The following is a 25,763-nucleotide window of genomic DNA, read 5'->3' as shown; positions in this document are numbered from 1 at the left end:
ACAGGACCACATCTCAAAATAAGATTCCACTTTCAGAAAAGGGAATGCTCCTACACCACTGGTGGGAATATAAATTGGTGCAGCCACTGTGGAAAACAATATGGAGGTTGGAAAACTAAAAATAGAATTAGTGTATGACCCAGCAATCCCACACCTGGGCATAGGTACAGACAAAACTATAATTCAAAAAGATACATGCACCCCTATGTTCATATCAGCACTAATCACAATAGCCAAGACATGGAAACAACCTAAATGTCCATCGACAGATGAATGGATAAAGAAGATGTGGTACATATATACAATGGAATACTGCTCAGCCATGAAAGACAACAAAACAATACCATTTGCCGCAACATGGATGCAACTAGAGATGATCATTAGTATGTCAGTAAGTCAGAAAGAGAAAGACAAATACCATATGATATCACTTATATTTGTAATCTAAAATATGGCACAAATGAACCTATCTATGAAACAGAAACAGGATCAGGGACATAGAAAACAGACTGGTGGTTGCCAAAGGGGAGAGGGGTGGGAGAGGGTTGGATTGGGAGTTTGGGATTAGCAGATGGAAACTGGTGTATATAGAATGGATAAACAACAAGGTCCTACTGTATAGCACAGGGAACTATATTCAATATCCTGTGATGAACCATAATGGAAAAGAATATGAAAAATAATGTATATATATATATGTATATGTATAACTGAGTCACTTTGCTGTAAGCAGTAATTAACACAACATTGTAATTCAACTATACTTCAATAAAAATAAATTTTAAAAAAAGATCCCACTTTTTCTCTTGGCTATAACTAGGGTGAAATCTCAGCATAATCCAGCCAGAATTATACAATCCACCTAAGAAAGGAAAAAGACTGTAGTCCAAAGGAGTTACAGAATTAGCCAGCGTGTATCAGTAAGAATCAGCAGAGTGCTCATAGGAGTGGATTTTGAGGGTGCTTGATCAAAAAAGTTGAAGTATACAACTGGATAATAAGAGTTGATTGACCTGTGGGCACCCTCTTGGGATAAGGGATTTCACACCCTATCAAGGATGCCTGGAGAAAGCAAAGGTTTGTTCTGAGAAAGACTGAAATCACTGAGTTGCTATGATAGACACTGGAGAAAGATATTAAAAGGTTCAGGGAAGTGGGCATGCTGGAGAGGATATACGTTGTATGGTCAAAATGGTGATTTTGTTCCTTGGAAAGCCCAGAGGACACACCACTCACCAAAGCCATCAGGAGCATGCTGGTGAGAAGGCATGAGCACCACCACATTCAGTGCTCTCATCTGTGGACCAGAGATGGAGGTAGGAAAGGTTGTCATGGAATATTCCTCTGGAAGCAATAGAAACCAGGTGGCAGCATTTAACTGCCAGAAGCCAAGCGGGTTGTAATTATTGCAGCAGTCCGCCTGGTCAGAGCAGCTAAAGGTCTTGATCTCAGAGAGTTGTGGAGATGTTCGATAAAGCATCCTACAGGCAAAAGGAGGGGTGGGGAAGCCAACAAGGATACAGCTTGGTACATAAAATCAGAAGAAAGTAAAAATGGATGAGTAGAAGGATGAGGGTGGTCAGCCCAATAAAAAGTCACAATCTCTTGCCCAGATCACATCCCTAAGCCAGTTTTCAAAACTAGAACCTATTGTCCATATACTGGCAACACCATGGCAGGTATATACTCTAATGATTCTCTCAATCCTTTCTCAAAGAGACCTAAGGCCATTTAGTTGGACTGGAGTCAATCTCACTTTGGGTCCTTGACCTTGGAAGTAAAAGCCATTGAGTGTCGAAGGCCAAGTTTGAGCCTCTGAAACCGAGTCCCACCTTCCTGCCTCAGATAGTAAATGATAAACAATATTGCATCCCAGGGGAAATTCAGAGATGAGATACATCCTTATATTTCTAAAAGATGCAGAAATGGCAATCCTTATATCTTTGTTTAATTCACCAGTCAGTCCATGTGGCAACCGGCTGCTGGCTGGGGAATGACTGCACACAGGAGGTTATGTTGTTAATAGAGCAGACGTACATGGAGTCAAATAAACGTGTGCAGCCATTGATTTGGTGAAGGCATTCTTTCTCTCCCGAACAGGAAAGAGGAGTTAAAATTGTTCACATAGAATTCACATGGAACTGAAAACATTATACATTAACAGTTTTGTTCAGGGCTCTACAACTCTTCCACTGGCCTCATAACCTATTACTCTGTCCAAATACCCCTTATCATGTCTCACTGAGCCATTATGTTCATGATGTGGTTCTAATCCAGCAGACTGAGCGAGAGTAGCTGGTATACTGGAGGCTTAGTTAAGACAAATAATCCAGAGGTCTCACGGGCCTGTCACTTCCATTAAGATCTCAGGGGTCCAGTGGTCAGGAGTGTGCTGAGACAGACCCTCTAAAGAAAAAGACAAACTGCTGCAGCTTGCATCCCCTACTGCAGGGATCCCAACAGCCCCCCGCACCCATACTGGTCCGTGGCCTGCTAAGAACCGGGCCGCACAGCAGGAGGTGAGTGGCGGGTGAGCGAGAGAAGCTCCATCTGTATTTACAGCCGCTCCCCATCGCTCGCATTACCACCTGAGCTCCGCCTCCTGTCAGATCAGCGGTGGCGTTAGATTCTCATAGGATCACAAATGCTACCATGAACTGCACACGCAAGGGATCTAGCTTGCGTGCTCCTTATGAGAATCTAACGCCTGATGATCTGAGGAGGATCTGAGGCGGTGATGCTGGTGCTGGGGAGTGGCTGCTAATACAGATTATCATTAGCAGAGAGGTTTGACTGCACAGAGACCATGATAAATCAATTGCTTGCAGTTGTGTATCAAAACCCTATCAGTGAGTGGCAAGTGAAAACAAGCTCAGGGCTCCCACTGATTCTGCATTATGATGAGTTGCATAATTACTTCATTATATATTACAATGTAATGATAATAGAAATCAAGTGCACAATAAATGTAATGCGCCTGAATCATCCCGAAACCATCCCCTCCCTGACCCCGGTCCGTGGAAAAGTTGCCTTCCACGAAACCGGTCCCTGGTGCCAAAAGGTTGGGGACCTCTGCCCTACTGTATAGAACGAAGCACAACACCTAGTTAGCCTCTTGTGAGTTTTAGAGGCAACATATCCCACACGTATGAATACCACTCCAGCCCATACACCGGGTGATGGGGAAGACTAACTGCGAGCGGAGCCGGAAGCAGGAAGTGCTCTACGGCAGGTCCAGGCTGCCGTGCAACTAGCCCTATCCCTTGAGGAACGCATTCTGGCAAGCACTATGGCACTTGAGGTGCCAGTCATGGCAAAAGATGTGTGTTGACGGCAAGCTCAGGGGGAGAATCAAAATGCAGAATCTGTGGTTCTGGTATTACTTGACTTCTGCAGTGGAGAATTATATGCCTTTTGGAAAAAAATAAAACACACAAACAAACAAAGCTCTCGTTATGCTCCTGGGCCCTGATGGAGAGGAAATACTTAACCATGAAACACCAAGTTAATGTGTAGCCAGAACTGCCCATCGTAAACTGCGTCTCTGAGCCCCTAAGTAACAAAGTCAAGCTAACACAAAGGCAGTGCAAAGGGACTGAGCACTAGCGGGAACAGAGACCACCGGCAAGCTGCTTGTGAGCACAAACTCCGAAGACGCCGATCATGGTTCACCACCACATCTCTCAGCTCACACGGAGGCCATATGGGAAGTCTCATAAGACAAGCTGAAGAAGGAAGGAAAAACTCAAGACTGATTTGTGGATGGCTGGGCTGGTAAGGGGGTGCAGGCCAAAAATGGATGAGAGCTGCTTTGCAATCTCACTCAAAGGTAGCCTTGAACTACAGTGGAGAGAAAATGTCTTCCAGTGGGTGGCTGGTTTGGGTAGTACACTGATCGTCTACTTTGAATGAAAGAAAAAGAAGCTTGAGGTTAATTCATCTATCTGTCTACCTATCTATCTATTCATCTTCCTGTATCTATTTTGGTCAGATTCCATTATTTCCCAGATAATTTTAGTTATTAAAATATTATCCATTTTGAACTTGACTCTCCTATCTCATTCAAAGGTTTCCTTGCTATCATTATATGTCAGGCTTATAACCAGGGTGATAGAAAGTGGGGAAGCAGAACATTACAATACTATATCAAGCCAGCCGGCTGCTCCAGGAAGGTTCAATATGTGATACAACCAGGGAATACCATGGCCACGGGAGCACCCCAGACCTCTTTCATAGTGAAGTGGGTCCTTTGGTTAAATGTTACCCTGTGTGTGATTGTATGACTCTATGATTCTACTGGCCTCTGGATGATGGTGATAGATATATTATGGGCAATGACCAATGTCTTGGGTACTGGTCAGGGCCAAGAAAGTCAAAGTTCAGTGAGACAAGGAGCTCTGGGGTAGAAGTATGTGGATGGCAATACAGGCACGAGTGCAGCATTATCCTTTAAGAGCCATCAGAAAGCATCCACCACAGAAGAGGCAGAAAATTACCAATGAGATCAAGTGAACCAGTCAGTTGATATTAACCAGTGACTGTCAGTTGCCATCCCAAGTGCTGGAAAATGGGCTCCTGAACAAAGCGGCAGAGGTAGAACCATGCATGGGACCAACAGCAGAGACTCCCACTTACCAAGGCTGATCTAGCCACTGTCACCTCTGAATGTCTAACCTGTAAGCAACAGAGACCAAAACAGGATTGGCACTATTCCTTGAGGAAACCAACTGGCCACAGGGTGGCAAGTTGGCTACAATGGGTCCCTTTCAATCTCAAAGAGTCCGTGATACATTCTTGCAAAAACGGATACTTATTCTGGATATGGGTTCGCCTTTCCTGCTGGCAGAGCTTCAGCCAGCACCACCACCCAGAGGCCAGTAAAATCTCAGAGTCATGCATAGAATCACACACAAGGTAGCACTTCACCAAAGGACCCACTTCACTGTGAAGGAGGTTCTGGGATGTGCTCATGACCATGGGATTCCCTGGCTGTATCGCATACTGAACCATCCAGAAGCAGTCGTCTTCACATAGTATTGGAATATTCTTCCTCCCCACTTCTCATCTCCCTGGTTGTAAGCCTGACATATAATGATAGCAAGGAAATCTTTGAATGACATATGAGAGTCAAGTTCAAAATGGACAATCTTTTAATAAATGAAAGTAGCTGGGAAATTGTGGAATCTGTCCAAAATGTATTAAGGGATGTACTCCCCAGGGGGAAGGAAGATTTGACATAGAAGAGTTGGGACCAGTAATCATAGAAAAATTCAAACTGTTTCATGTTTGTCCCTTTCTTAATTGAGAGTGCTTAACAAACAGTTTGCATTTGTTGTCTTCCACCCGTTATCAGCGAGGCTCATTCTGGGAAGGCACAGATGTTGCACCCATACTGTACAATTTCGTGTCCATGGACTGACATTCTCCAGGGGTTTCCTTTTCTCTAATGGCTGCTGAATTATTCATATTCCCAGGTGCTTTCTGAGCCTGGATTGTAATTATTAAAAGTCCTTTCTGCAACACCCGTCCTCTCTCCCTCCATAAAAGAACTTTCTTCCCTATTGTCTTCCTCATTTGCAATTCATTCTCCTAATCATCACAGCTTTGTCTGGACTAAAGAGTACCCTGGGCTCTTCCTATATAATTCTCTCTCGCTTCAATTGCGCGACAGAAGCAGCAGCTGACTCACTTCAGAGATTCATCCTTAAAAAAAAAACAAAAAAAAAACTCATTGTTTCCTGATTGAAAAACACTTTAAATAAAGTGTCCTAAATATACTTAACTGCTCTTTCATTTTAATTTAATACTGGGAGCTCCAAGCTCCAGAAAAAAAAAGAAACAACTAATTGAGCTTTAACAGTATGCCTTTGAAAGGTTGGAAATTTTTAAGTAATTCTATATTGCTAAAGAGTTTGTAAATCTCACTGAAGAATTCATTTGTCCATTGTTGTTTTCCACCTTACAGAGAATATCACTATATATGTATACATATGTATATATATGTATGTATATATGTATATATATTGAATATATTCCAAATGGACAATCTTTGCATTGTATTATATAGGCACATACATGTTTATTTGTAATGCGCAAACACACTTCACGGAAACAAATAAACAAATTTTGAGCAAATAATACAAATAGTCTTTGAGCAATCTTTGACCAAGGAATTCTAGAAGAATCAGTACACATATATTTTGTCTTCCCTCCTGTTACTATGAATGAGGTAGAAGGTAGAATGCTTCTATCCTTCCACATTTGCACAGGATCCTATCTCTCCTCTCCTACAAGGACATACAACCTGTCTCTTACATTGTCCATTTTCACCTCTGTTGTATTTTTCCTATCAGCATAAACATCTTATTGCTTCTCCAGCTTAAGAGATAATGATAATAATAAATATTTTCTTAGTCCCTCTTTCCCCCGTAGCTGCAGTCCCACTTCTCAGCTCCCCTTTACATTAAAACTCCTTGAAAAAATTAGTTCTGGGCTTCCCTGGTGGCACAGTGGTTAAGAATCCGCCTGCCAATGCAGGGGACACGGGTTCAAGCCCTGGTCCGGGAAGATCCCACATGCCGCAGAGCAACTAAGCCCGTGTGCCACAACTACTGAGCCCACGTGCCACAACTACTGAAGCCCACGCACCTAGAGCTCGTGTTCCACAACAAGAGAAGCCACCACAGTGAGAAGCCCGCACACCACACTGAAGAGTAGCGCTCGCTCGCCACAATTAGAGAAAGCCCACATGCAGCAATGAAGACCCAATGCAACCAAAAATAAATAAATTAAATAAATAAATAAATTTATTTTAAAAAGAGTTAGTTATATCTTCAATTTCTCTCACTCCACTCTTTCCTAAACTCATTCCACTTAGGCTTTTGCCACCAAAACTCCACTGATACCACTCTTGTCAAGGTCACTGGCGACCTCCATATCATTAGACCCTGGGTCAGTGATTAGTTCTCATCTTAATGATTTTCCAGTAGCATTTAACCCAGTTGTTCATTACTTCCCCCTTCCCCTTTTATTTTTAATTTTCTTACAGGACACCATATAGTTCTGATTTTTCTCCAGACTCTGACCACACTTGGTTAATATTCTTTGTAAATTTCTGTTTTCTTCCCTAACTTTGGGCCGGAAGGGTTGAGTCCTTGCATTCCTTCTCTCTTTGTTTTCCTCCAAACTCTGGGCTTTAAGTTCCATCCAGATGCTGGTCACTCCCAATTACTTTAAAAAACCTCTAACTCAGTCATCTCCTCTAACCATCGTATTCCTATATCCAGCGGCCGAATAAATGCGTTCCGGACGACTCAAACTTAACATGCGTAGAATTGAAATCTTGGTCTTCCCCCAAAACTTGCTCCGTTAGCAGTCTTCCCAGCTCAGGTTATGGCAATCCCAACCTTCCATTTTTGGGCATCAGTTTTGACTCCTGCCTTTCAAACTCCATCGACTATTTCTACCTCCCTGGTCCCGGCCACAATTATTACCCGCCTGGATCATTACCATGGCTTCCTGATTGGTCTTCCTACTTCCAAGCCTTTCCTCGTTAGAGACTGCACTCAACACAGTGATCCTTTTAAGGTATAAGTCAGATCACAGATGCTCAGCTCCAAACCCTCCAGTGGCTTTTCATTGCATCAGAGTAAGAGCCATAGTCTTTACAAAGCCCTACAAGATGCACATCTCCCAACTCTCTGACTCATCTCCTACCCTCCCACTTGCTTATCCTGCTCCAGCCACAGTGGCCTCCTTGCTCATCCACCTCTGGGCCTTCCCACTGCCCACAACAGTCTTCCCTGCATGACCACACGGCTCACGCCTTTACTCTTTCAAGTCTCTACCAAAATACCAAAGTTTTTGTTTTTGTTTTTTTTAATAGATCTTTATTGGAGTATAATTGCTTCGCAATACTGTGTAAGTTTCTATTGTACAACAAAGTGAATCAACCATATGCATACATATGTCCCCATATCCCCTTCCTCTTGAGCCTCCCTCCCACCCTCCCTATCCCACCATACAACCACTATGGAAAACAGTATGGAGGTTCCTTAAAAAACTAAAAATATAACTACCATATGACCCTGCAATCCCACTCCTGGGCATATACCCTGAGAAAAGCACAAATTCAAAAGGAGACTTGTACCAAATACCAGAGTTTTATTGAACCCCCCTCCTCTAATTTTCCTTCTCCTTCATCCTACCTTACTTTCTTGTAGCAATTATCATCTTCTAATATATAAAATAATTTACTCATTAATTACATTCTTTGTCTCTTTCTAATAGAATATGAGGTCTCTGAGAAGAAGAATTTTTTCTGTATTTTTGTTTGTTTTTCTACTATCCTGTCTCCAGTGCCTAGAAAAGAATCTATCACTTAATAACTGTTTTATGAAAACATGTTGAGTAAATTAAAGATTCAGTTCAACGATCCTTTACTGAGCACTTACTTTGTGCAAAGCACATGCCAGGCACTGATGAGAAGATACTGGGGTGAACAGAACAAGATCTCTGCCCTCAAAGAGCTTCTTGTAGTCAAGTATTAATAGAGTTAACCATGCAAAGACTGCCCATGAGGCATGACTGTTGGAACGTTAAAGAGATGTCTTTTTCTCCAACTTACCCCATGTATAAATTCACTGATGCTTGAAATTTCATAATTAAAATCAATCACTCTGAAGCTCTGTGACCTTGAGCAAATTATTTAAGATTTCTAAGTCTCAGACTTTTCATTTGTAAAGTGGGAGAATAGTGCCCATCTCATAGGGTCATTACGAGGACGAAATGAGATAGTCCTTATAAAAAGGCCTGGTTTAGTCCCTTTGCAGTAAGCATGAATGGATGTTACCTATGACATACATTCCCTTGACTCAAAATCCTTATCCTTGTTATAAAGCAAAACTGTCTCATAGAAGTCCTGAAAATCAGTTCTGAAAACCAAATAGAACAATTGCTAAAGCCACGATATGAGTTGTCTTTCAGGCAAGAAGAGGGAGAAATAATCATATGCATCACGCATATACATCACCATCCAAAAATGGGAGGACTAAGTTTCATGACTAAGTTTCATATCAAAAATTCACCACGGTCTAGAATAGGAACAAGAAAAGGAAAATCAGAGAAAGAAAGGATCCAGCCTCCCTACGTAGAAGCAATGGCAACTTTTGTATATGTCCTCAGTGACTGCTCTTTCCTACTTCTTTCTCTCAAATTAAGATTAAACAGAAGTAAATAAATATGATAGACATGACATTACTTTCCAAAAATGAAAGATTCTAAAAACATTTTTTGAGCCACTAACATGTGCTAGCTTCTCTCACACCTTTTTTTTTTTTTTTTTTTTTTTTGGTACGCGGGCCTCTCACTGTTGTGGCCTTTCCCATTGCGGAGCACAGGCTCCGGACGCGCAGGCTCAGCAGCCATGGCTCACGGACCCAGCCGCTCCGCGGCATGTGGGATCTTCCCAGACCGGGACATGAACCCGTGTCCCCTGCATCGGCAGGCGGACTCTCAACCACTGCACCACCAGGGAAGCCCCTCTCACATCTTTTATACGATTTCATTCTCAGAACACCTCTGAGAGATATATATTATCCTTATTTTTATAGTCAAGGAAACAAAGTCTCAGCGATGTTAAATTGTCCAAAACCATAAAGTTTGTAAGTAATGGGGAGATCCAGGATTCAAAGTAAAGTTTCTCAGACTAACTCTTAATACTACTCTATCTTACTTCCAGGAAAATCAGAGCGCTATAAAGAAAAATGCAAAACCCACACTGGACAGATCCCCTAAAAAGGGCCAGGAAAAGCCTCATAGTGGCTCACAGGAGCTGATTATATGAATCTCTTTCCAAGTCCAAGTTCAGTGCCTTTACGTTGGTAGCTTGAACTCAGCCATCATGGGAACAGTTACAATACTGAATTCAGCAAAAGTTACAAATCAGGGCTTTCTTTTCTCAGAGAGCCAGTTTACCAGCACCCACGACAGAGCCCTTGGGCACTCATCCTTGGAATCTGAGAATGCCTGATAGCAATGTCTGAGAGCCATTCACAGATTTTAAATGCCCAGACGGAGCCGCACAACCGACGTTCAAGGTGTGCCGGTCTCCTACAGCCCAGGGAAGATTCCTGTCAACATTATCCCACCAAGAGCAAATCCTTCAGATCCCTTCCTGAGATCTGGTCTCAACAGGGAGAGGGTACAGAACTGAGGACCCTGGCTTACTGAAAGATGAATGAAGAGAGACCCACCTGGGTGGCAAATAGCCTCTAAGGGCAGACCCTGGGATCAACTTCGCCTTCCTCAGTGCTGCCCAGGGTTGGCTCAGGTTGGACAATGTCAGCATAGGTAGGCGCAGCCTATGTGACTTGAGAGAGAAGACCGGGGCTCATGCCTTACACCCTATTCCTTCATCCACTTATGCCTTCCATCATGCATTTTTGTCTCCTTCTATTTCATCAGTAGAAAAACCAAAGGATGAATAAGCATATTCACCAAGGTCAATTTAAACATACACAGATTGAAAATAGATAACCGACCAGGACCTACTATATAGCACAGGGAACGAGCCTCAATATCTTGTAATAACCTATAATGGAAAAGGATCTGAAAAAGAATATATATATATATACACATACACATATATATATATACACACATACACATATATATATATATATATATGAATCACTTTGCTGTACACCTGAAACTAACACAACATTGTAAATCAACTATACTTCAATAAAAATTAAAAAAAAAAAAACCCACACAAACAGATCAAGATTTAGTCAAAAACTGTGATGTGGTGTTCCCTAAACTTTGAAGTTTCTTGCAAAATGGATCCCCTTTCTCTTCTGGTAAATAGAGGAAATGCCTCCCCAACCTAGTAGAAATTTCCCGGCTTTTGTTGGATAAATGAAAACAGAATTTTCCAGAGAGACTATTCAATCCAGCCTGAAGATATAAACCGAACTAAGGGGAAGGAGAGTATCAAAAGAGTTTGGTTGGTTAAAACTGGCTGGGGACGTATTTCTTCCTGACACCTAGTATTATTCAAATGACAGCAGATATGACTGAAAGCATTTATCACACTCCCTGACTCGCTTTAATCGCTTTAATCTCCGGCAAAGGGAAGCTGAGCTCAGCTCATGGGGCAGGGGACATAATGAGGGAGGAGACCAGGCTGCTGGAGTGCGGCATTGATTTTATGTGCTGAAAATAGAACCTGCTACAGTTTCCAGCCGGCTGCCCTGTGTCTAGAAGTGGATTATCAGCTGAACAGCAAGAGCACGGGGAGATGTTTCCAGGCAATCAGATTGGCTTATACACAGGGCATCCTTTCTCCAGAATTATGCCATGTTGACTAATCAAAATGGCTTTGTCTTTAAATAAAGCCTGTGGTCTCTAAGGCAGCATTCACACTTTCAGAGAGCAATAATGACCTCTGTTTGCAGGGCATGTTCCAGAAATTAGCACCTGGCTCGGGTTAATGGTATAAAACACAGCTTCTCCTAACTGGTCATTAATCCCAAGTAAATACCCAGCAACTCGATTTCTGTGGCTTTAGGATAAACCTGAAATCAAATGGACTAGTCAGACCAAGTAGATTGAGTGCCGGAAAAGCTAATGACCACAACAGCCTCCCGCTCTGGGTACAGTGGGGGAGAAGCTAATCTAAAAAGCATTTTTCCTTTCATGATGTTCAAAATGCTGATTTCCAAGTAAGAGCTTGTCTCCCTTACTACATGGAGATAAGTCACCCACCTACAGTCAGTGAGGAATGAGCTGTGAGCTGTTTTTCTAGTTAGTGATGATGGATTTTGAACTGATTCATTCACACTCTCAAATGACATGTGTCTAGAGGGTGGTGAGTTCTGCTTAGGCTGCTGTCTGTGGCTAAGCAGTCAGGTTTAGCAGGGGTGAGGTCTGGCTGGGCTCTCACTGTGTTAATAAGGCCGGCACAGGTACCCGCTGAAGTTCAGACAAGCTTGATCTTTAAGGAAGGCATTCTTTTAAGCTCTATAACTCTGCAGTCATCACACCTGATAATTTTCAAACTGTGTTCTGTGACCTTTAGGGTTTCCGAGAGGTGCATATTGGACTTTGAAAGGGTGTGAGGACAGAGCATCCAGTGATCTGACTCCAGGTTTATGCTTCAAGGAATCTATGCTTTTGCCTGGTTTATAGATTGAAGGTCTTTGTAAATGTGCATGAATAAAAATAGTTCTGCTATTAAAACTACTGTTCCATAACATCTGATTCTAGTCAACTTTCTCATCTTACACTTGAGGAAATGGCTTCCCCACACGCCATAGTTTGGGCAGCGCTCCAAGCATGTCAAGTTCAGCCAGACCCCTTCCCCTCAGTTCCCATTATGTTTATTACCTGTTCCACTCCCTTGGAAATTTATAGCACTGCTTTATTTTGCTAATTACCATTTTCTCCAAAAAGCCATATCCTCCTCAAGGGCAGGATAATAATGAACATTTCTTATCCTTTTTAATACCTAGCACAATATTTTATACAGAATCAATGTCAATTTCTCAGGGAAATGATGAATGACAACAGTATTGAAGGTGTTGGTCAAAGAAATATAAGATCTAGCTAACAGTAGCTAGTTTGCTTTCGGTTTTTGTTGGCTTGAGGGTTTGTTTTCATTCATTTTCTTTTCTTTCTTTTTTTTAACATTATCACAAAGTATTGAGAAGCTGCTGGCATTTGTTAAATGATTCAGTGACATCAGAATTCATCTCTACTTAACGATCTCAAGGTGGATACCATTACTCCAGACTTCATCTCCAGGCTTGTGATAGGCAGGAGGGAGGCAGAGAAGTGAGAAGTTGTGCCTGAATCTATTCCTTTTTTTAAGATAATTTTTCCCCCAAAACCTCCTAGCATAACTTCTTGTAAATCTCTGTCAAGAACTGGAAAGGCCTGAGAATTTACCCCTCTTACAAGCTAACACATTAACCTGCCAATGTTCCTGGATGTTGGCAGAAAACATGAAACTCTCAGTTCGGAGATAAAGGACTTCATTAGCCAAGGTAAATCAAGTAGGATGAGTATCAGCATATTTGTGTCAGACCCTGTGGTTCCCAAGTCCCACAGGGATGACATCAGGAGGCCCATATGCCTATACAGGGAGTCGGTTGTATTACAAGAGAGGAATCCAGAGCTTAGGGGACCCCAAACTTTTCTAATGGGCAGTAGACATACCTGCCATTTGCTCCAGAAGGAGACACTGTCTCTACCTTCCAAGGAGAATCACAATACATTCTTGAAAAAACAATCCAGAAAAAAAGGGCAATCAGTATCACTCTTCCTAAGACATACAGAACCATGAGAAACCCATGAAATATCGTCTCTCAACAAAGTCTCAAAAGCCAAGACCAGGACCTATGGCTATATCTGTCTTTATTTAAACTTGATGATAGAATAATTATCCTTTGATGACACAGGGGCAATGATATTACATCCAAAAAGAAATAAATACTGAGTTCACTAGGTGGTTTGAAGTAAATATTAATTTGCATAATTATAATTATGTAAATTCTGTTCACTTGTTTTCAACTTTTATGATTAACCCATAGAAAAATCATGGAAGACTTCAGTGTGGTTACTGGAAAGACAGTAAGTATCATCAACCAGGATACTTCTGGAATGGTATACTAGGCTGATGTAGAGATATACATGTACCATTGGTTCAAACAACTTGAGAAATTTTAATAAAATATAACAATTAACATTTTTTAACAAAAATTAACAAACCTGACACCAAGAAAGGAAAACCCTTTGGTGCTAGAAACAAAAGGAGCTGGAAGTCACAATAGTGAGTATGAACTGAAACCAAGACACCTCACAGTATTTTGGAAACTAAAACAGGCTGTAACAACTAGGGAATGGGATACTGTCTGACTCTTACAGAGAGGGGAGTCCAGTCTATAACCTTCAAGGGCACAGGGATTCAGAGCTGCGCTATTTGCATGAAGCTAAGTCACAAAGACAGATCCTATCTGTAAAATAGGGGCTACAAGAACTTGACACTGAAGGACATAACAAGGAAAACTTCCATCCATTCAGGTCCATGTTCAGAAAAAGAGTCTGAATCCAGGCCAATGCCATTTTCAGGACTGGCATTTGAATTCACACACTGAAAGGATACATGAATTCCAAAACAAGAAATTCACATTAAAAACTGATCCAGATTTTATCAGATACCTGTGTAAAACCACGTTGTAAAGATGCTTCTATAGACAAGATTTACAGTTATCAGTTCCAAGGAAAACGTGGCCATGGCTAAATCTGGGTTCATAACCAAATATTATAAGTAGCATGAAGAAATGAAGTATAATCAGGAATGATTAGGAATGCAAGTAGATGGACGAAAGTGCAGCCTAAAAATTAAAAATAGAAAAACAGTATGAAAGTAACATTGAAAGTATTATGTTTAAAATGTTTAAAGAGAGAATAGAAACCAAAGGCAAGTATAGGACAGTATGAAAAAATGGCAGAGTTTTAAGAATCCGAGGGAACTCCATAAACAAACAATATAGTCAGTGAAATTAAAATATCATGGAAGGATTTAACAGTACAGACAAAGGTAAAATTAATGAATTGAAAGAAAAACCTGAGAAAATCATCCATAATTCAGCACATAGAAAGAGAGATACAAAATTATAATGATAACAAAGAGACTTGTAGGCTAGAGGGGAAAAAAAAGATGCAGTACACATCAAATAAGCATTCCAAATAGGAAAAAAATAGAGATAAAGGGAGGATTTTTATGCAAAGAGCTAGTTAAAAAGAATTTCCAGAATTTAAGAAAGACACATTAGAAGAAGCCCACCAAATCCTCTACAGAATAAATAAAAATATATCTACACCTAGCCAAATTATAGTGAAACTTTGAAGAACATCAAACACAAAGAAAAATTGTAAAAACACTGCAATTATTTTAATATAGGGTTGGCTTCAAAATAAATAAAGAAAAATGCAATGGCTTTAAAAAGATTGGAATTCATTTTCTTTTCTCATGTAATGGTCTAAAGCACCTCTCCCAAAAGAAATAAAATGCAAGCCACATATGTAATTTTAAATATCCTAATAACCACATTGTAAAAAGTAATGAAAGTTACATTAACTTTAATAGTTTGCTTTAGTTGGTGCACTATAGCTAAATATTATTTCGATATGTAATCAAGATAAAATTATAATTAGACATTTCACATTTTTTTACTAAATTGTTGAAATTCTTTTTTGTTTTGTTTTGGGGGTTTTTTTGTTGTTTTTTGTTTGTTTGTTTAATTGTGGCTGCCTTGGGTCTTCGTTGCTGTGTACAGGCTTTCTCTACTTGCAGCGAGCAGGGTCTACTTTTCGTTGCGGTGCACGGGCTTAGTTGCTCTGTGGCATGTGGGATCTTCCCGGACCAGGGCTCAAACCCGTGTCGCCTGCATTGGCAGGCGTATTCTTAACCACTGTGCCACCAGAGAAGTCCCTAAATTGTTGAAATTATTTACATGTACAGAAGATCTCAATTTGGACTTTACACTTTCATACTTAACCTGTATTTAGATTTTATAAAATTTGCTGTCGAAAAAGTAGAATCATACACTCAAATTGTTCCAAACATTTCTTAAAAGTTCCAAGTCCTAAATCAAATATCAATGTTTAAATTTGTTACAATTAAACAAAATGTAAAATTCATTTCCTAAGATGCACTGACCACATTTCAAGTACTCATGGTCATATCTCGCTAGTGGATACCATTTTTGACAGTACAGCTGTAGGTAAGTGTTTTAGGTCTAGTTGCAAATCTGGTCCTGGAAAACTTCTGTAGTTCTTCACATCCCTGCAAGTGAGAAAGGGAAAGTGGCCAGGGATCTGTGTACACTTCTTCAGAGCCTCTACTGGAAGGAGTTTACTCAAATCCCTATGGCCAGTTCCTAGAAGAGTGTCTGACACATAGTAAGTACAAATATTACTTACTAAAAAGTAATATTTGTTCAGAGAAAGAATAATATATAGACATCATCTCACCCAACACTAAATTACAGTCAGATTAAAAAAATTATGTTTTCAAATGTATGGACACCAAGGGGGGGAAGCAGGGAGATGGGAGGTTGGTGGTGGGATTAAAAAAAAAAAAAAAGGAAAAAAAATTCTGTTTTCTCATCTATAAAACTAAGGAATTTACTGGACTACCTCATACCTAATAGGGTTAAACAATTTCCTTCTCTGTTCAAAACACATAATGGCTCCCTTAGGCAAACAAAGTATGAATTCCTTAATATAGCTTTTATTTTTAAATTTTTATATTTTATTGGATTATAGTTGACTTACAATGTTGTATTAGTTTCAGGTGTACAGCGAAGTGATTCAGTTATACATATACATATATTCATTCTTTTTCAGATTTTTTTCTCATACAGGTTATCACAGAATACTGAGTAGAGTTCCCTGTGCTATACAGTAGGTCCTTGTTGGTTATCTATCTTATGTATAGTAGCGTGTGTATGTTCATTTATCCCTCCCCCACTATGTTTCCCCTTTGATAACCATAAGTTTGTTTTTGATATCTTATATCTTTTAAAACCATCAACAATACACCCTGTAACTATTTTCTGTAACAGAAAAGAACCTGCACTCAGATTTATCCAGATGTTTGGGGAAGGTGTTCATTTAAAGAGGTAGGAAATGCCCTCCTTTAGTAAGAAAAGTCCAAATAGTAGTTTCATAGGTAGACTTTTCATACTAAATGCTGTTGTCAACAGCAGAAGCATCATGCACTCTAGGAATCAAAATTTCATACAAATAATTCCAAATAGCTCTGTTGGGTATCATGGATTTGATTGTTAGACTGAGACAGCATCACGGACTGTGCCGACTCAGATCCACACATAGTCTGGTTATATACATTGAAGAGCAGTTTTATCTGACTAAAAATAAAATATAAAACAAGCCAAAAGTTTCCACAATTCTTTTCACTTTTCCTCCAGTTTCTCCCTCCTCCACTGGCCACAAACCCTCCTTCTGAAGTTCAGCTTCCAGATATTATTCTAAACAAGTTGCATGCTTTCCCAAGTACATATACACTCTTGCCAACCTATCTGTCTAAAATTTTCTCTCTTGATTGATTGGACCAAATTCTATCTTTTTCTTTTAGTAGTCAGCCCAATTATTTTCTCTTTCCTAAAGTTTTGTTGTGTGGTTTATCAAATCCAAAGTAATTGCTATCTAATCGATGCTGCACAGCACTATTTTATGCATTTTTATTGAGGTATAATTGATATATAACATTATGTTAGCTCCATGTATGCAATATAATAATTCAGTATTTGTATATATTCCAAAATGATCACCACAATATGTCCAGTTAACACCCATCGCCGTACATAGTTACAAAAGATTTTTTTCTTATGCTGAGAACTTTTAAAATCTATTCTTGGGCTTCCCTGGTGGCGCAGTGGTTGAGAGTCCACCTGATGATGCAGGGGACACGGGTTCGTTCCCCAGTCCGGGAAGATCCCACATGCCGCGGAGCGGCTGGGCCCGTGAGCCATGGCCACTGAGCCTGCGCGTCTGGAGCCTGTGCTCCGCAACGGGAGGGGCCACAACAGTGAGAGGCCTGCATTCGGCAAAAAAAAAAAAAAAAGATCTATTCTTTTAGAAGCTTTCAAATATGCACATTTTTAAAACTTGTCTTTTTCTCATAGTTTATCATTTGTATGTCAGCCTTCCTATCTAGGTTATAAATTCTAGTAGTGTAAGTAGGACATCTTAACCACCTCTAGGCCTATAAAGTGCAGGCGATAATGCCCATAGTATCTATACCTTAGAAAATAATAAGGATCAAGAGGGTATGTAGATTTAAGTATGTTTGATAAACTGCAAAGTGTTCTAAAAATGTGGATCAGATTATTATTAATATAAAATATTATATTAATATTGTGTGCAAGGTATTACTCCAAGAGGGTCTTTGGCTAGACTTGGTCTGAGCAAAATGGTGGGGGGCAGAAATTGCTAGTTACCCTGGAGAAGTAACTAGCAATTTCTAGTTACTAGAAAGGAGGAGGGAGTGGTTTTGTGTGGTGTCAGAAAGGTGTTTTTCACCTTTCATTTTTCGTTTACTTTTAAAAAAAATCAACTTACATAAGTGTACTTTTGTTTATAATGAGAAAAGAGACAAAATGTTGACTCCATTGGTGAGTATTGAACAGATGGAGCCAGAAGCATCGAGGGGAGAGGAAATGGAGACAAATACGGTTGCCATGGTTTCTTTGAGATGCAGTAAACGAAGGGACCCAAATGGACAAGGGAAGCCCTCGTTGGGAAAACCCACCTGTTGCTCCTTGCACGTTGCTTCATGGGATCTCTCCTTGTGACCCTGTCTCCTTGTACTCAGCCCTCATATTGTCGACAAAATTACTAAATAAATGAAATAGGAAGTGAGATGTTGGGGACAGGGACTGTGGAGTCCAAGGTGATGGAATACTTTGTCCAGATTTGAAAAGCAAGGGGATTCCTACAGGACCCTTTGGCTGCCTTAAAGTTGGTTTCAACAGCAGCCGTGACGGTAGTGGTACCTGCTAGGAAACCAGCTCAGTTTACATAACAGATTCATATTTTATTAGTCATTCAATTAGAAATATGGAGAAATTCCTGAACAAAGTGGTTTCACTAATGCAGTCCTTTTCCAATCTTCTTAGCTGTGAAGCTCTTTACAAATAAAATCTCTGCTGATCCCCATTATATAAAAAGTTACAAATAATGGACAGCTCCCTCTGAGAGATTAAATCTCTATGGTCTGATGGATATCAATTCATTGTTTGTGCAATAGAATGTTAATACTGAAGTTTCAACAAAAGCATTACTATGAGCACCACTTTTTATGAGGGATGATTGAGACAAGGTTCCATAAATCGTGGATCCTTCAAAAGGATCAAAGGATATATGCAGAGTCAGAAAGTAGAGAAAGAAAAAGGATTTGTGACATTTGCTTTAGGGAGAGCTGTTGAACTGCTGAGTCCTTCCCTACAAAGCGGGGAGGAGGGGAGTTGGTGTGAGAGAGATGCTAACATTTAACCCAAGAACTATAAGTAAGATGGAGCTTTAAATGATCTTTCTGTGCAATCATGATAAAGCTAAAGTAACTCTTATGGCAGCAGGAAAAAAATGGCTTCATCAGGGTCCCTCTACACCATCGTGGTCTTTCAAGAAAAAAGGTAACAGTATGTGTCCTTGAGCCAAATACAGACTGTTCACAAGAAAGAGATCTGGGCCATAACCCTTTAAAATCTCGCCCAAAAGGTCTCAGTGGGAACACAAGACGACAGCAATTGGGGAAAAACACCAGAGAATCAGGTGCTAAGGAGTGTGTGGCAGCCTGAGAAATAGAATACATCACCTATGTTTGAGGAGTTGCCGATAACTGCAATCTCACTGAAGAACAAAGAGAGAGGCAACTCTAAATGTTGGCCAGGCACAGAGAGCTTGCTAGAGCCCAGCCACGTAAGGCTTTCCTTATCCTTTCATCTCTGAGTTCCCTAGTCCCCTAACCAGGGGTCCAAAATAGTATAAGTTGCTAGATTGTGAAGGAGGTGAGTGAGAGAGAAAAGGAACCAACCCTGAAGGTAGACTGCAACCAACTACACACCCAAGGAAAGGAAAGAAGGGCTTTGAATGGAAGACTGAAGAAGATTGGTTAATATCTCGAATCGGATGCTTTCCAGTTACCAAGAAAAAGCAGCGTTTGTGTTTTTTGACTCATGACCATGTGACTGTGTGCCTTAAGAATGAGCAGAAAAATTATGGGATGTGGCAAATTTTCCATCCAGGGACAAAGAAAAATAACTCGCCCGTGGGGAAAAAAAATGTTAATGGGTCAGTGTTGGTAAAAAAATAGAATTGCAGCAAGAGGGAAGAGATACGGGAACATATGTATATGTATAACTGATTCACTTTGTTATAAAGCAGAAACTAACACACCACTGTAAAGCAATTATACCCCAATAAAGATGTTAAAAAAAAATAGAATTGCATTTTGATTACATCCTGGGAGTTCTACATTCACCGTACCAGGTACATTTGCAAAAGCCCTAGGTCCATCTCTTTAAAGCCCATAGAAGTTTAGAATCCCGAATATCAGTGTTTCAATTGAGGCTATTCAATAGTCATCACTGATTCAGTAACTGCTGTCTACTTTGGGCTGAGCACTGTATTAGAAGCTTTCACCTACGTTATGTCTTATCCTCATGGCAGTACACGTTCTCCAGTGACGTAAGAGGTCAAGAGCATTTCACAGGCTCAGTCTCACTTAATCCCTCAAATACACTGTGATGTAGTTAGGGCAGTGTTGTTATGTTCAATTTTCTCCAAGGAAAATAAAGCTAGAGGAGTTAGACAACTTACCAAAGACCATAGCACTAGTGAATGTTGGAGCTGCCCTTCCTCATCAGGGCACGTGACTCTCTCTCCTGGGTTCTGTCCAAAACACTCAACTCTTTTGTCAGCCCCATTGAAACCAAGGAGGACCCTGTGGGGCTTTCTGGGCACGAAGCCTTTTTTGTCCCCGTTTCTTGTCGGCAAGACTCCAGCCTCCATGACCTCCCCTGAGTCCCAAAGGGCAGATTCGAACAGTTGAGAATCAAGGGAGGAGCAGGCAAGAGACCACCTGAGGCGAGATTCAAGGGACCAGAGCAGCTCATCAAGTTTAGGAGACTGACCACCTGAGACCCTGCACACACCCTAATCTTGTCAGCGACCCCACCCTTGAACCGTTGTTATAAAGCCCTCCTCAAATCCTCCTGGATTGGGACACAGTTTTCGAGGCAGGAGCCCACTGTGTCCCCCTTTGCCTGGCAAAGCAATAAAGCTATCCTTTTCTACTTCACCCAAAACTCCGTCTCTGAGATTTGATTTTGGCACCAATGCAGAGAGGTTGAGCTTTCGGCATCACCTTCACATGCTTTTTGCAAACTGTCTGTGTAATATATATTTATAACTGACCACATTTGTTTTATTCTACTTTGATGAATCTTCATTTATAAACTTCACCCCTCTTTCTCTTTGGGGCCTATTTGATTAGCATTAATGCAGAAGTTTTGGCCTTCATCGGAAAAGTAATTTTGATAAAAAGAAAAGTTTGAGGAGACTATATTTTCTCTTCATTTTGTTATAGAAGTGGTTTCTTTTTTTTTTTCCTAACCCATATTTGGATATTAACTATTTCAAAGGACTCCTTTAAGAGGAGGCAGGCAGCTAACACAATGCAAATTCTTAGAAAGTAATCATTTCAATTCTAGGATGTGTCAGTCACCTTTGAGCTAGTAAACCACTCCTGCATTTTCCAGTAGATTATCTGAAACAGATAAGGCATTAGCTGCTTGGGTTGCCTTAACATAATATCATAGACTGGGTGGCTTAAACAGTAGAAATGTATTTTCTCAGAGTTCTGAAGGCTGGAAGTCCAAGGTTAAGGTGTTGCTGTCAAAGTTAGTTTTTGGTGGGGCCTTTCATCCTGGCCTGTAGGTGGCCGCCTTCTTGCTATGTCCTCCCATGGCCTTTCTTCTGTGCACGTGCAGAGAGAGCGTGCAGAGAGAGCGACAAAGGTCAAAAAAGAGACCTCTTTCATGTCTCTGCCTCTTCTATAAAGGTCAATAGTCTTATCTGATAAAGGCCCCACCATGATGACCTTATTTAACCTTTACTACCTCCTTAAGGGCTTTATCTCCAAATGCAGTCACATTGGGAGTTAAGACTTCAATACATGAATTTGACAGGGAAACAATTCAGTCCATAACAGGTAGCAACTGATCTCCAGTGCTGTCCCTAATACATAGTAAAACCAAGCAAATGTCCCTACTCCCCAAGCCGCTACTCAGAAAAGGAGCTCATCAAGGAGAAAAGAGAGAGCTGTTGCATCTGTTTTCAGATATGAGAAACAGAGAGAGTAAGAGAAGACCTAAGTCCTTTGGATACAATCTCCCCATAACTCTGTCACACTTCAAATCTCCTCCACCATTGTCACTAAAGCAGAACATCTGGAAAGAGTCTTTCTTCCCTCTGAACCTCTCCAACCCAAATAGCCTCCATTAAAAGACAGTATATAGGGCTTCCCTGGTGGCACAGTGGTTGAGAGTCCGCCTGCCGATGCAGGGGACACGGGTTCGTGCCCCGGTCCGGGAAGATCCCACATGCCGCGTAGTGGCTGGGCCCGTGAGCCATGGCCGCTGGGCCTGCGCGTCCGGAGCCTGTGCTCCGCAACGGGAGAGGCCACAACAGTGAGAGGCCCGCGTACCGCAAAAAAAATAAATAAATAATAATTTTCTGTAAAGAGAATAGGAAAAAAACTGAATCTTTCATTTAGCTTTGGTTGCACAAAATTTCCTTTGATTATCAATTGTGTAGAAAGGCTTCAGCGTCACAACTCAATATTGGTGACGTCATGCAGAGTTTTAGGATTGCCAAGTGTGGGAAAAACTCTATAGAGCTTCTTTCACATGGAATTTGTAAGATTTCAGGACATTTAAAATTTTCTTTTGTAGCGGCTAACTTAAATTCTCTTTTAAGTGACAACCCTCTAATTAACCAGCTTGCCCTGTAGGCAGCACAGAAGGTGGGAGTGTTCCTGGAATCCAGGCTGGCAGTAACTTAACTATGTATGGAAGGGACAGATAGTCACATAAATGGAGCTCATTAAACCCAAACTAAATATGTCCTCAACTCAACTTTCCTTAGAGAGATCCTTAAAACGCCCAAAGGTCTTTGGAGTCAGTGGGTCATTGGGAAAATTGGAATGGAAAAATGCCAAGTGCGGTTTAAAATATCTTACTTTTGCGAATTTTACAGAGCATATAACTATGTGAACACATTGCTGGGACCTCTATCAGGGCTTTGGCTTCACTAGCCCCGTGGCATATCTTCCTCAAAGTCAGAATTCAGGGCAATGTTTTTATGAAGACAGAATAATGTGGGGGTGTGTTTCTGTGCGGTCAAGGGACTGAAGGTGGGATAGGGACCTGCTTGCAAGGGAATATCTTTATATTCTTTTAAATATCCAGGTCTACATTTTTTTTTCTCCCTATTCATAATCCCTCCCAAACTCTTCCCTGTGGAGTCTTTTAAAATCCTTCCTTACTCTGTTTCACCTTTTTAAAAAAATTTTTTGGCTGTGTTGAGTCTGCGTTGCTGCGCTCGGCGTTTCTCTAGCTGTGGTGAGCGGGGGCTACTCTTTGTTGTGGTGCACAGGCTTCTCATTGCGGTGGCTTCTCTTGTTGCGGAGCACGGGCTTTAGGTGCGCGGGTTTCAGGAGTTGTGGCACGTGGGCTCAGTAGTTGTGGCTCACCAGCTCTAGAGCGCAGGCTCAGTAGCTGTGGCGCACAGGCCTAGTTGCTCTGCAGCATGTGGGATCTTCCCAGACCAGGGATCGAACCCGTGTCCCCTGCATTGGCAGGCGATTCTTAACCACTGCGCCACCAAGGAAGCCCTGTTTTACCTTTATTAGAGGCAAGCAATTAGTTTGGTTTTAAAATGCAGACTGTTGATTTCCAACTGAGTGGGGAAAAAGAAAAGAAAAGGTCAAAGAATCCCTCAGGTGAGTCACAAAGCTTTTTATGTATTTTTTAAACTCCATGTCTAAGAATTGGCAGAAAAGTGACAATTCATAATGGTTGAGTGGGAGGGAATGAAAAAATCGCAATTCCGTGACGACTTGGGCTTCACACCCTGCCTGTTAATGATTTACCTAATTAAGTAGCAACATAGAGCATGAGAAATTAGCAAACCCTGGCACTGAAAAAGGCAAGACTGCAGTCGTGACGGGAAGTGACAAACAGGACCAGTGAGGTGGAGGGATTCGCAATTCTAGATCACGAACCCACAAGTGGGGACACTGGATGACCTGCAGGAGGAAAAGGGGAAGAAAAAGGCCAAGTAGGAACCCTCCATGGTGGGAGCCAACCGGAAGGAACTCCTGGCACAAGAACAAGCAAAGGCTGCGCCCTCACTTCCACGTGAGAGAGATGCTTCTAATAGGGATAGCATAGGATAGTTATGCAGGTAGTTGTAGAAGTCCCAGGAGGGGATTTACAGATAGAGAGGGAAACCTAGGGAACTCTGGGAGACCACTGTAAGTTAATGATCGCTCGAGAAAGCTATCAGAACGTAGTGGAATGAAGCAGGCTTGCTTAACTATAAAGCCATAAATAAAAGCGTGAGATATGACCCAGGTCATTAAGTGAAAGAAAAAAACGAGGCCTGTATTCCACTGGTCGAGTTCAGCAAGATAATTATCCTTAAGACCAAGGACAGGAATTTAAGGGAAAGGTGACATTCCAAAGTAGGAGACCCTCATTATAAGGAAATGTGAGATGATTCAACATATTTTAGTATATGTAACTACCCTTCTGCTGATTTGAATAAGTGCTATGACGGTCCTAGTTTGACCTCATAAGGTCAGAAACTCACCTGCTTGATATGAAGGAGAAGCTAGTGATGTAAGCCTGACGTCTACTCGAAGAAGACAGTCTTTTCCCGTCTCCCACTTTCCTTCGATTATAAAAATGTAGCCCGCTTAATCCTCGGGGCAGAGCCCCCTCACCTGCCCGCTTGCATCTCTCACAAGCGGCCCATATTAATAAATCGACTTCTTGCCTATCACTTTGCCTCTCTGAATTCCTTCTGTGCTGAGACACAAAGAACCTGAGCCTCAATAAGTCCAGACACCAGGTGAGTGACTCTAATTAAAAGACCGTGGGTTCAGGTCCCAATCTGAGTTACATGGTTTCACTTCAGTGGGGAAAAGAGAGGCAGCAAACAAGAGAACAATCTCTTTTCAAGAGTGACTACATTAGCATCCTGGCACAGAACAAGGACCCTTGCCACTAAAAATAGAATAATTAAAATCCAATCTCCATCCTTTCACTGTTACATTCTTCTCAGGCTTGGTAAATAAACTCACCTTCCCCAACCTCTGTTTTAATAAATACTTAATAGCCTTAAGGAGGTCTGAACTCATACATGTGGATCTCAGAGATATTGTGGGTTTGGTTCCACAATAAAGCAAATGTTGCAATAAATCGAGTCACGTGAATTTTTTTGGTTACCCGATACATATAAAAGTTGTGTTTACACCCTACTGTAGTCTATTAAGTGTGCAATAGCATTTGTCTAAAAAAAATACTAGGTACATACCTTAATTTAAAAATATTTTATTGTTAAAAAATGCTAAGCATCTTCTGAGCCTTCAGGAAATAGTAATCTTGTTGCTGGTGGAGGGTTTGAAATATTGCAAGAATGACCTGAAGGTGACACGGAGATGCAAAGTAAGCAAATGTTGTTGGAAAAATGGCGCTGAGAGACTTGCTCTGAACAGGGTTATCACCCACTTTCAACTTGTAAAAAACGCAGTATCAGCAAAGCGCAAGGAAACGAGGTCTGCCTGTACTCAGCAGAGGCTCCCCAGAGATATCCAACCTATAATTTAGAAAAGATATTTCAGTAGTTAGAAAGACAAGAAGATTGAAATGTGGTGGTTACAGGTGTATGTTTGTGTTTTTTCCTTTCCTCCAAGCTTTGTTAGAAGTATGAAGATTTACTTTCCAAAGAGAGAATTGTTTCATGGGATAATTTTCAGGGTTGTAACCTGAAAGGTAAATTTACTTAAGGAGCCTGATTTCAGCATAGTTATAACCTGCTAGAGAAGGCAGTTCAGGTGTCCCAGTCACCAAATGCCACGCTGACCCAGATTCAGAGTGGAGGAAGCG

The sequence above is a fragment of the Globicephala melas genome, chromosome 21 (assembly GCF_963455315.2).
Source record: "Globicephala melas chromosome 21, mGloMel1.2, whole genome shotgun sequence".
In the NCBI taxonomy this organism is placed as follows: domain Eukaryota; kingdom Metazoa; phylum Chordata; class Mammalia; order Artiodactyla; family Delphinidae; genus Globicephala; species Globicephala melas.
Note: the sequence above shows the minus strand (reverse complement) of the source record.